Genomic DNA, 17,056 nt, shown 5'->3' with positions numbered 1-17,056 from the left:
AAAAAAAAGAAAAAAAGAGAGAAAGAAGAGGAGAGAAAACAATGTGAAGGAATAGATAAGGGAGTGGAATTTAGAAGGAAGAAATGGAGGAGTGACTTTGAGGATCTCTCCTTTCCCCCGCCCTACCCTCTACTCAGTCCCCAAATTCCCAGGCTGCTGCCACACCTGCCTCTATGCCTCTTGGAGCCATTCCTTAACCCTATGCCTGCCGAAGCTGTCACCTCGGAGCCCTATGCCTGCCGCAGCTGTCACCTCCCTCTCCGAGGAGTTCTGCCCCCAGCACTCCAGCTAGAATCAGAAGTAAAAGTTCTGTTGCACCAAGAGGCTAATTAAAGAAAACACAAACACTTACAAGGGATTTCCGACACTTGCCAATTCTTTTAAAACCACAGCTCCCTACAGCTCTTCGTGAGGTGGCCCTCCACCATGTCCTGCCCGCCAGCTCTGGAGACCTTAAATATATGCAGAACGGATAGCAGGAGCCCTCTTCAGATTGAATTCCAGACTGCCCATTACCCATCGCCCCATTATGCATTCCATTCTTTGCGGGTTTTATTGGGGGGATGTACATTGCTGAGGAAAGAGAGGCCTTTAGGGTACAGTATATTTCAAAACACAATTAAAATAAACTCTTCATGTGGAAATGTGAAATGCATTTGTACGCTCTGAAAGCCCTCGGCCTTATCAACTGCAGAGTGCTCCATAACAAGGTCGTTAGTAACCTGCCTTACACAATGGGCAACAGGCATCAGCCCCACAAAAACAAACAGGGGCCCCAAACACCGCGAAAACTTCCTGTACCTGTTCTTGTTTGCTTGCGGAGCCATCAAACATTGGGAGTTGCTGAAATACATAAAAAGCGTAACAGCTTGAGTCAATATTTACCAGCCTAAGCGAGTGATTTTATTTAGCGAGATGACTGAACCCCTTTGAATAAATACATCTCCTTGCAGAGAACAACCCCAGGCAGGCCCTGGGGGAAGGGCGGGAGGCACTAGTTCTGTCCCCTGGCGGGGACTCTGAGACTGTAGAAGGGCCTCCTCTGGCCGCTGGCCTGCCGTTCTCTGCCACCTAGGGCAGGGGGTCCCGTCCTGGGCAAGTTGGGAGAACTCTAACCTCCGGCCTGCGCTGGCTTCTGGATTCACAGTTCTCCTCAGGTCACCGGTAGGCTTCATAAACACTCGTTCCTGGACCCAGAGTTGCTGACTCAGTGAGTGGGGGGTAGGGCCTGAGGGTTTGCATTTCTAACGAGGCCCCAGGTGATGCTGATGCTGCTGGTTCTGGGACTAAACTGAGAACCACTGGTCTAAGCCCAGCTCTGTGCCATAGAAATATCTACGTTAAAAAAAAAAAAAAAGCCAACATAAACAGGTGAAATTAAGTTTAATAATATATCCAAAATACAATTAACTGAAAATGTCATCAATATCACATTTACTGAAATACTTCATGCTATTTTGTTGGACTAAGTCTTCACGTTCCAGCAGGCATTCTCCACCTGGATCACATCTCAGTGTGGACTAGCCAATGTTTCTGCAGCTCCATGGCCACGTGAGGCTAGTGGTTGTTTTACTGCACAGCACGATTCCAGACTGTGCTCGGGGTATACAGAACCCAGGATTTCCTGAACCTACAGCCGTAAGCCTACCTCCAGAGCCTGAGGGTCCCCACAAATGTGTATCTTGCTGTTGGAATACAGTGCACATCCCCAGGCTCAAAGTTTGTCTTGGTGCTGGTATGAGTCGAATGGGTCAAGAGTATTGGAATAAACTTGGACATAAGGGCTGGGGTGTCTATGCATATGAACATGAGGCCCCTTGAGGTGTGGGACAGAGTTGGGGGGATTGGGGAAATGGGGCAAGCTGAGAGATGGAGGGAGGGAGAGGGGAGAGAAGAAAAGGCAAAGAGAGAAAGAAAGGGAGACAGGCAGAGAGAGGAAAGAGAGCTATGACTGATTCTATTCCAGGCTTCCTTCAGTCACAGAACAGTCCATTCCCATGACACACCCTCAGTGAGTTTTGCAGAAAGTTGTGGTTACCACTCCACTTGCACTGTCTCACCTGTCTTCAGGACACTTCAGTACTCATAAGAGGAGATACCTCATATGCCTTCCTGCTACAGGGCTCCCCTTCCCCTTCCTTTTTTCCTTTCTTTGACAAATGGCTTGGGGTCTAACTTGAAGGCGTGATCATAAAGAGAGTGATTACTTTTACACTGGCTGCAATGAGGAGAGGATTCTGTGAGGAGGGATTTATACATGAAAATCAATACCAGCACTGGAAAGCATCCCTTTTTGCCCATATAAGTGCTGCCCACAGGGTCAATAGCTGGAATTAACCTGGATCCTTTTTTTTATTATTACTATTTTTAATAAAGCTGCTTTATGATAGACTCTGGTGTGAGCTCCCACTCTGCAGCTGCACCAATGTGAAGGGGAAAGAGCAAATAGTTTCATTTAAGAATTATCTCTTTTCCCACTGGGTACCATACCCCACTTTCACCACCCTCCCCCTCTAAGTCTCCAGAAAGTCAGAAGGAGGAGAATGAAATTAAGCTTTTTATGAGCATAAACGGATACCAACATGAGAGAATGAGCTCATTGCCTTGATTTTATAGGTTGTTTAATTTGCGATATACAATAATAAAAATTAGCTTTTGTAGGGACGGCTGTACTGAATGCTTACTGTTGGCCAGACTCCATGCTTGGCACGTTACTTACTTCACTAATTTTTTTCAACAATCCGATCAGAAGAAATGAGACCCAGGATGGACAAATGTCTTAAGGAAGGAATAAGTGGTTGATAGCGTTTCTCCTACCAAAGTCTTTTTGACTCCCCAAATTGTGCCATTTGCTGGATGAGAAAGATTGGATGGATGGGTGCTCCTCCCTGGCTAGAAGTGGCGGAAGCCTCACGTATCTGTGTACCTTATTCCGGCAAACTTCTGCCGTTCTTTCTGTGACAGTGTATAAGGATGGGGTGGTAATTGGCTTTTGTGATAACCCGAGAGTCAGTCCTTGAATCCTCCGTCTTTCTCACACCTCACTTAGTTCTGCCTTTAAAAATATATCAGATTCTGGGGGTACCTGGGTGGCTCAGTTGGTTGAGCGTCTGGCTCTTGGTTTTCAGCTCAGGTCATGATCTCAGGGTCATGGGATCAAGCCCCACGTCAGGCAGGGAGTGTGCTTGGGATTTTCTCTCTCTAAAATAAATAATATTAAAAAAAAATAAAATATCAGACTCTAAGAATGCTTCACTTCCACTAGTTTCACCTCCACTGGTCATTAGCTTCCACTCTCATCCCCGTATAGACTCTGTTCCACACAGCAGCCAAAGTGAAACTTCAGTAAGTTAGGTCCTACCAGGTCTGTGTTTAAGATCCTCCAGTGGCTTTCCATCTCATTCAGAGTAACAGCCAAATTCCTTGCAATGGCCTATAAGGCCCTACACATTCTTCACACACACACACACACACACACACACACTCTTCTGATTTCATCTTCTTCCACTTGCTTCCTTGCTCACACCCCTCCAGCTACACTGTCTCGATGCAGTTCTTCAAAGTCACCAAACACCCTCCAGCATCCAGGCCTTTGCACTGACTCTTACCTCTGCCTGGAACATTTTTTCCTTGGTTAATAAAATGACTCACTGCCTCACTTCTATCTATTTCTACCCAAATGTTTTCTTATCAGAGAGAATCCTGCCCAGACTACTATGTAAGAAATAGCAATCTCTCATTCCTTATCATCATCTCTGAGCTGCATTTCTCTATAGCACTTTCCACTGCCCAACATTTAAATATTTATTTGTTTCCTGTCTTTGTCTTTCTCATACTCCATTTTTCTCATCAAGATATTAGTTCCATCAAGGTTTATTTGATTCACTACCAAAACAGTTTCTGAAATAGTTTCTAACAGGCAGAAGGCTCTCTGTAAATATTTGCTAGATGAGTGAATGACAACCATTTGGAAAAACCAGATATAGGAAAAGGGGCAATAAAATGAATTTTAGGACAACCATTGGGTGCCCAGACATTAAGAGCCTCCCTCTTAGGAATCAGTCCTGGCAGAAGCCCTCAAATGCAAACTCTGGGGAGTTTTCAGCACTGCTTCTGACCAGGAGGTCAATACTTCAGTGTTGACAACAATTTGTAAGCTTTTGTACGTGGCAGCCATGGCATTTGAATAAAGCAAGAAACAACCCATATTGTTTCTCATGACCCTTTGTATTGCTCAGACCTTAGAGGACAAGTTGGCATCAGAGTGGGACTTTGGGCATGGGTGGTCATTCCTCTTTCCATTAGTTACGCTATCTCTTCTGTCTGAATCCTTTGGGGGCAAAGTTATCGAGAAGAACTATTGGAAATTTATAAATTTAACCAAGTCTTTGTACCAGATGGATCTTTCAAGGTCACTTTCCACACCTTGAGCTGAGTGGGCTCGTGGATTGGGCATTGTGGCATAAAGCAGAGTTGGAGAAACCTGGTCTGCTACTCAGAGGATAATCTGAATAGGGTTCAACATAAAATTCAGCTCCTTCTGCTCTGCTATCTGACATGAACCTAGCAGCCCTAAGGATGATAATGTTGCAGAAAACCTCAGCCCTTCAAAATTCAAATTGACACTTGCCAGTTGGCAAAATAAAAGCAGTGTTTACCAGCACAGACTCAGTCCCAGGCAATGTGGTAATCCCCATGTCTCTCTTTAACGTTCTCTGGCTTCAGGGATCTTGCCATACATGCTGGGCTATCATTAGTGGTTCAATTAACCAGTAACTTTTAAACCTCCATGTCATCTTGTTTGGTGCAGACACAGTCTCATTGCAGGTATGTGTGCCTCATGAGTCTGAAACAACAGCCCGTATCAGGAAAGCTTGGGAGGAAGGCTCCAGCCTCCCAGCAATATTATAGTGTGTCTTTGCCATAGCAGAAGAATAGTTCACAAAGGTAATATATTCTGGGAGCCTGCTGGAACGCTCAACTGACAAGAGCCCTGTTGAGATGATGTTCATTCCCCCGGGAGCTTTTCTGTTTACATGTGCCTTTACTCACCTTTCAGCTGAATCAGAAAGCTAAATGGAAACTGCACTGTTTGAGAACACAAAATGGATTTTGATGCTTAAAAGGACTTTCATACAGAGAAACCCAGACTTAACAAGCTTCACATGTAGTTCTAAAACCCTAGAATTCGGGAGTTGTCTGGGACTATAGAGATCGCTTCCTGTACAGTCCAATATGTAGCCACCGGCCGTGGTGATTTGGCTATTTACATTGCAATTTAAAATAATTTATTTCAAGTAAAATTAAAAATTCAGAAAGAAGTCTTTCAGTCACACCAGCTAGTCACAAGTCACATGTAGTTAGTGGCTACTATATTGGACAGCACACATATAGAACATTCGTATTATTGCAGAAAGTTCTACAAGGCAGCACTAGTTAGACTACTTCCCTCATTTTATAGAAAGGAAACAAAGGCTTATAATGGTCAAGGTCAAGTGTCTTGCTTTCTTATCTTAAAGATAGTAGCTTGGCTGCAATTAGAAAAGATCCACTTTGTCTTACTCTGTCCTTTCATAATACCAGGCCATCTCCCATCTCTGATGATAGTATCAAATGTTATTCTAATAACATCCAGCACAAATACAAATGAAGGAAAGCAGGCTGGTGACACAGTTAAACCATAAGTGTCCAAATGTCCAAGTGTGAGTGATTACAAAGTGAAATGAAAATAGAGTCAGGAAATCCTGTCTTTTCCATGAAACTCTGTAAGACTAATATGAAGAGAAGAGACAGTTTCCTCAATAGCACTGTGCTCATACCTGCAGCTCACAGAGCTGTGTTGGTTACTACAGGACTGCATTACTTATATTAATAGCAAGTGCTTTTTATCATGTTTCTTTGGTTGTGTGTAATGAATGTCATGGGGGGTTTTAATTGCTTAAGTAACTCCAAGAAATCTTCCCTCGTACTATATATACAGGGCATAGTTCAGAACATTTTGGCCATACCAACCAATAAGCAATAATGGTTACTCTTAGCTTGTATATAGCAGAAACTGTTTTCAAATACCCTGTGATTCAAAGTTTGCAGTACAGCCTAAGGTGTCAGAATTGAGTGGGCTATGGATCTGTGGTTAGTGACTCCCTACACAAAGAAACCTGGAAAATCCTATGAAGCCTGGATCATGTCTACATACAAGTCTCTTTCTAGTCATTTAACTAGATTTTCCTTGGCACCACATTTAGGCCAAAGGATGTCAAGCTACCTTTTTCAGGGTTGATGTAGACCTCAGGAATCTTCTAGAGCTCCTGAATGTCAGGAACATTATCTTTGTTCATCCATATCACTTAACACTGTGCCGGGAATACAGTATATGTTCAGCTACTGTCTGGAAAGAAGGAAGGAAGGAAGGAAGGAAGGAAGGAAGGAAGGAAGGAAGGAAGGAAGGAAGGGAAAGATATCTTTAGAATCCCATCTAGCCTCTTAAGTGGAAGAGGAAATATATTATGGAGAAACTTAATTGTCCTAATTTGGTCCCCTTTCTTCACATATATGGCTAAAGGCAATAATACCCCTGAAGCAAACATCTCCTATTCATATTAAGAGAACCTATCTCTTCCTTAAGCCACTATTTCCCTTCCTTCAGGCCGTATGCTTCAGATGGAATTGATCCTACTCTTGGCTCCAGGAATGGATACTAGGCCTGGGCCTGGCCAAAGAGATTAGTTGAAATGTGAGCAAACTACTTATCTATCTCCAGAGATATCAAGAAGAATAAACTCTCTGCTGGTGTTTTTAAGTTGGAGGAAAATAATCCTGGAACTGTTACTAGCCATCTTGGTCTCTCCTTGGCCAACTCAGAGCAAAAAGCAGAGGCAAAAGATGGAGAAGGACAGATGCCTAATGTCATAACTTGGATATCTAGATCCAGTCTTGAACTTTTCAGTTACCTGAATCGATAAAATATTCTATCTTCCCCCTACCTTCCAGCTCTTTTTGAGCCTTAGTTTGGTTTCTGTTCCTTGGAGCAGAAAGAGTAATGATTAATATGAATACCAGTTCCCAGAAATCTCTTTTGAAACATTAGCACCATGATTCTTGCAGCTATCGCTAAGAGTGGTAACTTCCTCAGGCTAGAAAATGCTCTGGAAAGTACAGCTTTCCTCATATTTCCAGGCATGTCTGGCTTTCCTGATGGAGATCCATTTCTGAGTAGATGTCCTTTGATCCCCATATGCTGTCTCCTCTGCTTTACTCCACTCTCAAGCTCACAGATCACACTTTTATAATGCTCTGTGCAAGCCTTCTGCACTTACTTTTTCCCAGGCTTTAATTTTCCAAACTCATCTCATGAGTCAGCTCAGCCCAGGAGCAAGCAATGGGTAACAAAGATTTATGTGGTGCAGTGTATTTTATATTTAATATCTGATCTGTCATGGCATTTATCTGCATAAAAAGTTGGGTAATTCATGAGTGGGTTGGCAACCGTGGCCTCCAGTGAGTAATGTTTCCTGCTCTACCTCGTAAGATCGACAGCTTTGGTAGATACCAACTCTCAGGTGCTCAGAAATCTTCAAATATACTCTAGACTTTTCTGTGGAAAAAATGAAAAGTAGCCTTACCAGGCAACAGTGGCCCACAGGAGCACATCATATGATGATCACTCAGAAAGTACAAATCAGCTGCCTCCTGCCTTATTGAATAGAGAAAAATAGGAAGGAAGTGTTTTGCCCTTAGGGCTTTTCTGGCAGGATCAGTTCTCCAGAGATGTATGTCAAGTGAGGAAGAGGAGTAGCTTGGAACCCTGGTAGTTCCTTCTACTTCTGAGTCACTCCTACCTCCAGGGTGAAGCAGGGTAACAAAGCAGACCATGGTTAACAGAGCCGCAGTCCAAGGAGTAGTTGCTTTTTAACAATAGTGCCCAAAGAGGGAGCACCCTCCGGAGGCTTCCAGACAGAAGTCCAGCATCTTTGCTCTAGCCTTTTTTCCCATGGGTGGTCATATCTGGGAGTAGCCTCAGCTCAAGGATTTCAGCAGTTTCTGAAAGAAAGATGTACCTGGGTAAAGCAAGGCAGCCATTATGAAAACAACTAGGTACTGCATTTGCCACACTCTAAATGGTTCAGGAGGGATTGGCTTGAAGGTCTGTACAGGCATATTCACCTTCTCATGAATGAGGACAGGAAGCTGCAGACAGTAGTTTTACTTCTTGGGAGCAAGTCCATGGTCTGGAATTTCTACAGTCCTGTTTCCCCACTTAACAGAGGATTCTGTTCCTTAATCCAACCAGGAGATTTGTTATCCTGCTGTCAGAATATTTGTTGCACTTGTCTTGGGGGTACATTTTACAAGTAAGCTGCTTGTCAGAATGTTTAACAAGATAAGGAGCAGGGATACCAATAAGCTTCCAAGAAATGGATGTGTGACTGCTGTTGTACCCACTTACTAATGAATTGTGGAAGTATGACAGAATTCCTTCTTAGGACTTGATTTTGTTGATAAATACAATCTGTGAGAAGACATTAGTCCCATCTATTTATAACAGTTGGAAGCCACTGATAAATACCAAAATAACTAAAAAAATTTGAATGGGCAAACCGGCTTAAATCAAGTCTGCAATACCACCCACCCCCATTTTTTAACCCTAAATATGAGCTCAGCTTACTGGTTCTGTAATTATGATCAAGTTGCTTAATACTATCTGAGCCCATTTGTAAATGAACTCATTTATACGTCTAGCTCTTCTTCATTCACCAAGTATTTATTGAGAACCTACTACATGTTAGTAACTGCATTAGCTATTATAAAAGGGCTAATAATACAACTTCACATAGCAATTTCAAATGTTAAGTGGGACAAGTTAGAAAAGTTCGTAGCACAGAGGGATAGTGAATAAACTTCTACCATATACAGATTTGGAAACAAAACATGGTAGAGGGTTAGGGAGAGAAAGGCCTATTCAGGGTCCAGCTAGGTACTTAAAGCTCGTGTATTATTGCTAAAGACTTTGAAGGTGTATTTTTTTCCCTCAAGAATAGAATGGAGATATTAGTCTGTAATTGCCCACAGCCCAGATAAAATGAAGTTTAAGATCAGTATCTACCCATGCACAAATATTTCCCTACTTTTCCCTGGAATCCAGTTCAAGATATGAATTATATTATGGTAGAACCTTCTTATAAGGAACACTACCCTTTAGGGAGCATGCTGAGAGGTGCTGTAACCTCAGGTTAACAAGAGGGCTTCCCAGGCAGCCTCTCTGTAACAGTCCTGAGTGATTGTGCACACACAGCACTCTATGTACACCCTGCTCCACAAAGGCTCCCCTCTTACTTCTCCCCAGTAGTTAGTTCAACTTACACCAAATAGATGGTCCAACAGTGCTGCTGGGTTAGTTGAAGAAATTATTTATTTCTGTGCTGTCTCTACTCTAAAAACTTCGAGTGTAACTGGGATAAAAATTTTTGAAATACCAAGAAGTGGGTAGATATCCTAGGGCCACAGTGAAAAGCCCAAAATTTCTTACTGGTTGTTTTGTTTGGTGAATCAATGGGGGTTAATTAAATATCCTACTGAGAATGGGGAATCTGGTATGTTTTATAAGGCTGAATAATCCTTTAGTAGGGCAAAGTGAAGGTTTGTCTTATAGGAAGCTGCTGACTAATGTGAGGTGAGTGAACTCTTTGGAAAGCCCTGAGCAAATGCAGCTGGTATGCAAGTGAGGAGCCATTTATTAACCAGCACCCTGGGTGCCCTGCTGAGGGCACATAAATTTAGGGCAACTATGCATTTTTCTTATTCTGCTCCACCAGGAGTCAGGCCTTGCAGCACTGTTGAAAATAGAAAGAAGTGTTAGAGAATTCTGTATTGTAATCAGTTTCCACATAATCCTGCACTGTGCCAAAGTAGAAACAGTATTCTTTTTTTTTAAAGTTTTTATTTTAATTCCAGTTAGTTAACATACAGTGTTATATTAGTATCAGGTGTACAATATAGTGATTCAACAATTCCATACGTTACCCAGTGCTCATCACAACAAGTGGACTCCTTAATCCCCATCACCTATTTAACCTATCCCCACCCCCACTGCCCCTTCGGTAACCATCAGTTTGTTCTCTAATTAAGAGTCTGTTTCTTTATTGAGACAATATTCTTTAACTGAAAAGCTTTGTGTTCTTTTTTGACCTCTTAGTGAATCTTCAGAAATATATCCCTCACTCTGCTATTTGCCTCACCTGGCCTGTTTGCATGACCTTGTGAACATAGATAGCTTTAGATCTTTGCTTTTTCTTCTTCAATAGAACTTGGCTTCCCTAAAAGATAAAGGGGGATGCTTCCAGGACCATGACTCTTCTTATCATTTTTTTTTTTGTCTTTGAACAATGGCTTGAAAGAAAGATACTTTATTAAATGCAAAGCAAAGGAAAATTTCTTGATCAAATTCACCAGTTTTTATTTTTCCTTTTAGAATTCAAATATATAAAATTCTGCTAAAGATCTTTGGAAGACATTTTCAAGGAGAGTGAATTATGGAAACATTTGTTTAGAACTCATTTTTAGAAAGGTTTGGCTCCATCCAGGGTTTGGGAAGGATGGAATAAAGTCATCTTCATTCATTTAGAAAAATATAATCAACGATAGTCAAACAATAATAGGACAGAAGTTCCAAAATTCACCAATTTTAAAAGTTAATGGTATGTCTAAAGTCAGTCTCCAGGTTTACTATGAATGCAGTGAGGGGCTATAATTATGAAGTAATTAGTGGCAAGTTAAAAACCAACAATGCTGATAAGAATTATAATGCTAGAAAGCTACTGTAGTGCATATTTGCTCTAAAAAAAGAGAAGTGTTAGCAAATCCAAATAAGGAACTGTCATTCCAATACATTAATTTTTTTTAAGTTATGAAAGCCATTTTTTGAGCCAGTTTTAAAAGTCTAAAAGTTTGGAATTTACTTTTGGAAATAATCCATGTGGTCTACATGAAGTAGGAAAGATCAGTTCCTAAAGCAAGTTCTTAAAATAGAGCTGCAGACTTCTTGGGGCACCTGGGCAGCTCAGTTGGTTAAGCATTTGACTCTTCATTTCAGCTCAGGTCACGATCTCAGAGTCATAGGATTGAGCCCCGTGTTGAGCTCCATGCTCAGTATGGAGTGTACTTGTCTCTCTCCCTCTGCTCCTCCCCCTTCTCTCCCTCCCTCTCTCTCTCTATATCTCTTTCTCTCTCTTTTAAATAAATAAATAAATAAATAAATAAATAAATAAATAACAGAGCTGCAGATTTCTCAAGTGATATTAGCAAAATTGTGGACTAGGAATTTCCAAGCTCTTATTCCTTGACAATAATATTAAAAAAGAAAAAACAAGCAGAAATGTCTGAACTAACCTTAGCAGAGCTGTGGAAGTTAGTCAAAGGTTTATAGCTACCAAGTCATTACCTATAAAGGAAAGGAAAGGAAAGGGAAAAAGCCATCTTGAGAAGGGTAAGAAAGTAGTTTTGTGACATTTTTTACTCACGCTTGCCTTAGGAGGGAAGGAGTCCCTGGCATGGCAGTGGTTTTGGTCTTCATGCAATCATATTTTGATTCTCAGCTCCCTACCTCAAACCTCAAAGCAGAACTTATTTGTAAATATTGTGTATGTTTGTTCTAACCTGTCAGAGATACCTGAAGGACTGATGCAATGTGCTTGTCTCTGTTTTGCCCACGCTGGAACTTGGGCAGGAAAAGTGGCAAGCTCTGCTCCTAAAAGCTGCAAGGTAACTATAGACCTGCAGATGCCTGGGGCATGGGATTATAGGCGGAAACGTACAGCGGACTACTTATGGCCTGGAGGACAGGCTGGGGTGAGACTCTTTGTGGGGAATTAACACATTGAAAATCATATGAGGGAATTTAAAGCTACACACATATCCAGGCAAGATGCATGCTCAAAAAAATACCTGAGAAGACCTTAAAGTTTAACCTCAGGATTATCCCTAGACTTAGAACAAGCCTAGCTAAATTTTGAAGGATTATCCCAGAACTGACCCAATCTGCAAAGACTGGGAGACCTCTTGGCATTCAAGGAAATCTCTCAAAACATTAGCTGAATGCAGAGATTTCAGTGATCACACATGAAAAGGAATAGTCTTTGCTTATAAAATATTTTGGGAAAGTCTCAAGAAAAAAAAGTATTACAGCCTTCAACAATTTAAACAAACAAACAAAACAAAACACCTGGAGCAAGGGAGAAACTGATTTCCAGAGTTTTACATACTATAATATCCAAATGCCCAATTTGCAACAACAACAACAACAACAACAACAAATTACAAGATATACAAAGAAACAGGAATACATGGACCATTCGAAGAACAAAATAAATTGACAGAAAATGTCTCTGAGGAAACCTAGATACCAGACTCACTAGATAGACTTTTAAAATGCTGCATTAAATATGTACAAAAAGCTAAAGGAAAACATGAGCAAAAAACTAGACAAAATCAAGAAAACAATGTATGAACAAAATAAGAATGTCAAAAAAGAGATAGAAATTTAAAAAGGAACAAAACAAGACTTCTGGAGCTGCAAAGTATAATAATTAAAATGAAAAATTCACTTGAGGGGCTCAACAGCAAATTTGAATAGGCAGAAGAAATAATCAGCTAACTTGAAGATAGGAAAATTGAAATTATTGAGTCTGAGAAGCAAAAATAAAAAGAATAAAAAAACGTGAACAGAGCCTAAGGGACTTATAAGTCAGCATCAAGTGGGCCAACATACGTGTTATGGGAGTCCCAGAAGGAGAAGAGAGAGAACAGAGCAGAAAGAATATTTCAAGAAATAATGAGCAAAACTTACCAAGTTTGAATGATATACATGAATCTATAAATCCAGAAGCTCTAACTTTAAGTATGATAAACTCAGAGACCCACAATGAAACAATTATAATCAACCTTTCAAAACCAAAAGGCAAAAAAGAAAATCCTGATAGCAGGAGACTGTTATGAGACAGTTATTTATGAAGAGGTCAATTAATTAAGAAGATATCACAATTATAAACATATATATCAAACAGCAGAGCTCCCAAATATGTGAAGGAAACACTAATAGAATCAAAGGGAGAAGTATACAACTCCGCATTACCCCCAATTCATACTTTTGTGTTGTCCACTCCCATCCTGTTCTGGTCTGGCCATATATAATCAACAGAATGAGATGGAAGTGACTCCATGTGATTTCTGAGTCTAGATCGTAAGAAATCATGCACCTATATTTTAATAGCTTGAATTGCCTGCTTCAGTGGAAGCCAGCAACCCTGTAGGAAATTTGACTACCATTAAGACCTCCAATCTCTGAGAAGGCCCAAGATGGTAGCATGAAAACACATGAGGAGAAAGTGGTGAGGAAAGACCATTCCCAGATGTTCTAACCATCCTCTCCTGGATGCAAGACACATCCCAGTGTAAGAACTATCTTAGACATTTCAGTCCCAGGAGATACTATATGAAAAAGAACCAAGACCCCAGACATCCAATGGCCTCAAGCATGTGATCTACCCAGGTGAGGCCCAGGTACAGAGACAAACCATCCCCACTGTGCCCTGTCCAAATTCCTGATGGATAAAATTGAGAGTATAAGAAAATTGTTGTGTTTTATGCCACTAAAATTTGGGGAGATTTATTATATACTCAGAACAATACTACTAAGTGTTTGTTTGAAAACAGTCTTGTTATTTTATGCTCAGAAATTCACCAAGATGTATAATTATGGAGCACCTAAAAAGATTTTGACTTGCAGTTCTGCCACATAGGAAACTCATGTAATTCTTTTTATCCTCCATTTTTATTATCTGTGAAATGGGATAATGGATAATGTGTAAATTACAAGATGTTTGTGAACATAAAATACTGCATGTGAAAACAGTAAACACTGAACTACTATACAAAATTTCTAGTTGCAGTGGTGATATGGGGTAATGACAGTGAGGTTATATATGCAATGATGGCGGTGATTGTGGTTAAAAATTAACCAGGAGGCAGTCATTGCTATCTGAATAAACTGTACATCTTCAAGGACATTCTTGGGTCTCAGGATTTAAAAGTGCTCTGTGAGGTACAGAAGTATGAGACAGCCCTTACCCTTAAAAAAAAAATGACAATATCATTGGGAAGATAGTATTTAGCTGTATTAAACATTAATATATATTTCATAAAACAATAACATTTAAAAAATTAAATCCTTAGAGTGTAGACCTCAATTTGCTGTGGGAGTTCAGAGCTGAGAAAAGTCCATATAGCATTATAGAAGAAGTAGGTTTTTCCCTGGAAGCAAGAGATGGATACTCCCACTGTTTTCCCGGTTGCAGGGAAGAGGGGGGCTCTCAGAGGAAATGGGAGATGCATAAATAAGGGAGACACTAAAGTGAGGATTTGGGAGCAGATATGCTTCAAGTTCCATCCAACTGAAAGTGAGAGTGTTACCAGGGACACCGTGTTCCAGGGTCAACTGCCTGCTCTGCACAGCATTCATGTGGAACCCTCCTTGATCTGGTCCCAAAGACTCAGTTGGTCCTCTGTCTGAAACAAAGCAACAGACACCAGTCAGCTTTCTGTACCCAGGTGGGCAGAATTAACTATCATCTTTCTGAGAAGGGCTTCCATTCCAGAAATTCATTTTTTGATCAGTGGGGAAATTAAAAAATGGAGAAGTCAGAAAATGCTCCCCACCCCCAAAACAGCATTACAAATAGTGGTTGCATTTCTAGGCTTCCTTCATGTCATGAAAAGTGTACAGAATCCAGCCAATATGGCTTATCAATGGTGATTTGGGGGGAAATAACTTAGATTCTATTTGGAATGTTTGTGTCCTTTCGCTTCCCAGGTCAGGTAAGGGATGATAGCAGCAGAACACTCCATATTCCTCCTGATCATCCTATCCTCCCCATTGACCTTGCTGATTCTTCTCCATTTACTGTTGTCAGTGAGAATTTTAGGACCCCCTAGCCCAAGTACATTTCATGAGACCTCAAGTAAGAGAGACTTCTGGGCCATCCCTTTCCTTTTTCACTCTCTTCCAGGGAGTTGTCCTGCTGGTCTCTTTCACCCCAACTGTTCATGATTTCAGATCATAAGCTACTCTCTCAGGCCACAGGCAGGGCCTGCTTCTCCCTCTCTTCATGATACACAGCCTTACTATGGTTTTCTAAGAGCTTCTGTTCCTACCACAAGGGAAAGCAGAAGGAGGGGACCAGAAAATCAGAAGATATAACAGTCTCAACAACTCACTTAAGCACTGTCTTTTCTAATTATGGGGTCATAAATAAAGCCAAGCCTTTTTATTCACTAGGTTTCAGCCCCACCTGTGCTGTACACAGCTAGAAAGATCCACCCCTTTCTCTTTTTCCTAGAAAGAACTCTGAGTTCCCTTTATACAAAAACGCTGTATCTGCATCACCTCTGACTCATTCCTTTTGCATTTTCTCTGTCCTCTAAGTGACACTGAGAAGGACTCTGCCTTAGAGCTACCTTCAGGGAAGAGTTGGCAATAATCATAATGAGAGCTGCCATTGGCTGATCAAGTGTCTACTATGCTGGGAACTATATTAGGTTTAAACTTATTAAAATAGGTAATGTCTCATTTAATAGTCCAACAACCCCTGATGTAGGAATCCTCGGTCCTACTCTGCATGTGAGACAACTGAAGGTAAGAGAGTAAGTGTCTTGTCCAAAATTCCATGGGACCCAGCCTCTCTGAGCCCAAGACCCATCCTTTCTCCTCTAGCTATAGTGGGAGCTCTTGGTTCTCCTTTCAAGCCTGATGCTCTACTCTTCACCCAGGAAGTTATCTCAAAGAAGGTATGACATCACTGCTCTGTCCCCATGGTAACAGCTAATTCTTCCTTCCTTTCTCCCTGCCCAGACCATTATAGGGATGTGCCCCTCTCCCTGCCAAATACAGACATGAAGATGGGGAGAAATGCAGGTCCAGGCTGTGTTGGTGGTGGGGTTTCTCAGGTTACGGATGGGTCTTAGTAACTGGGGAAAGAGGATAAAAAGAAGAGGAGGACATTTTCTGCCAGTAGATTAGAAGAAGGTGGGCATGTCACGGTGCTCTGGCTGCCACTGCAAGAGTCATCATGAGAAACAAGTAAAATAATAAGCGTGGAAAGCTTTTTAAATTCTCAAGTGACATAGAGGCATAATAATACTATATATACCATATTTTCTCAACTTTAAAATGTTTTTCATATTTTAAGTTTCTGAAAACAAAATGCATCTTACAATTAATAAATGCAGTAACTGTGGTGAGATACTTCCTCCCACACCACCCAAAGGCGCTGTTAATTCAGAGGTGGATTTTATAGTGGACAACTTTTTAGAATCCAGAACATTCCACATAAGTTAGTTTGACATCCCCAACTCAGGGACTGAAGATGAGACTAAGATTGTTTTTTGCTCAAGAAGGGTCCACCCCTGCCTCTTCTCACTCCAGCTCAGTCCTATAAAGGAAAACCCTTCACATGCATATTTGCACCTACACTACTTCTGCTTGACTCCAGTGGTCATCAGTTAGCTACCCATCTAGCTTAAGTGTGCTGCACCACTGGCATGGTCTACCCTTGAAGAGCTCTGAGGAAGGGGTTCACACAGGCTCTGAAAGCATGCTCAGGGCCTTTGGGTAGAGAGTTCCAGAATCTCAGTACTTGAAGCATGGTTTAGAGGCTAACCCATAGAACAGGGGTAATATGAGCATATCCCCTGCACCGTAACAGTTTAGAGAGCACAGTCTAGAAGATTGCCTTTACTTCTGACACCAAGTGCAAGTTCATGGCTTTTGAAGATGCCCTCAGTTTTTTAATTCACTAGAAGCACTCTTAAAACTCACTGAAAGCTTATGGTTATGGTTTATTATAGAGAAGGGATACAGATTAAAATCATCTAAGGGAAGAGAGGCATGGGGCAGGATCTAGGAGTTTTCCCAATGCAGAACTTTCAGTCCCCCCAGGGGAATCATGGGTACCATTAACTCCTCTTCATCCAGTGTGTGACAGTATGCATAGAGTAATTGCCATCC

This window comes from Ursus maritimus, unplaced genomic scaffold (assembly GCF_017311325.1).
Source record: "Ursus maritimus isolate PB19 unplaced genomic scaffold, ASM1731132v1 scaffold_34, whole genome shotgun sequence".
In the NCBI taxonomy this organism is placed as follows: domain Eukaryota; kingdom Metazoa; phylum Chordata; class Mammalia; order Carnivora; family Ursidae; genus Ursus; species Ursus maritimus.
This window is presented reverse-complemented; position numbering follows the sequence as displayed.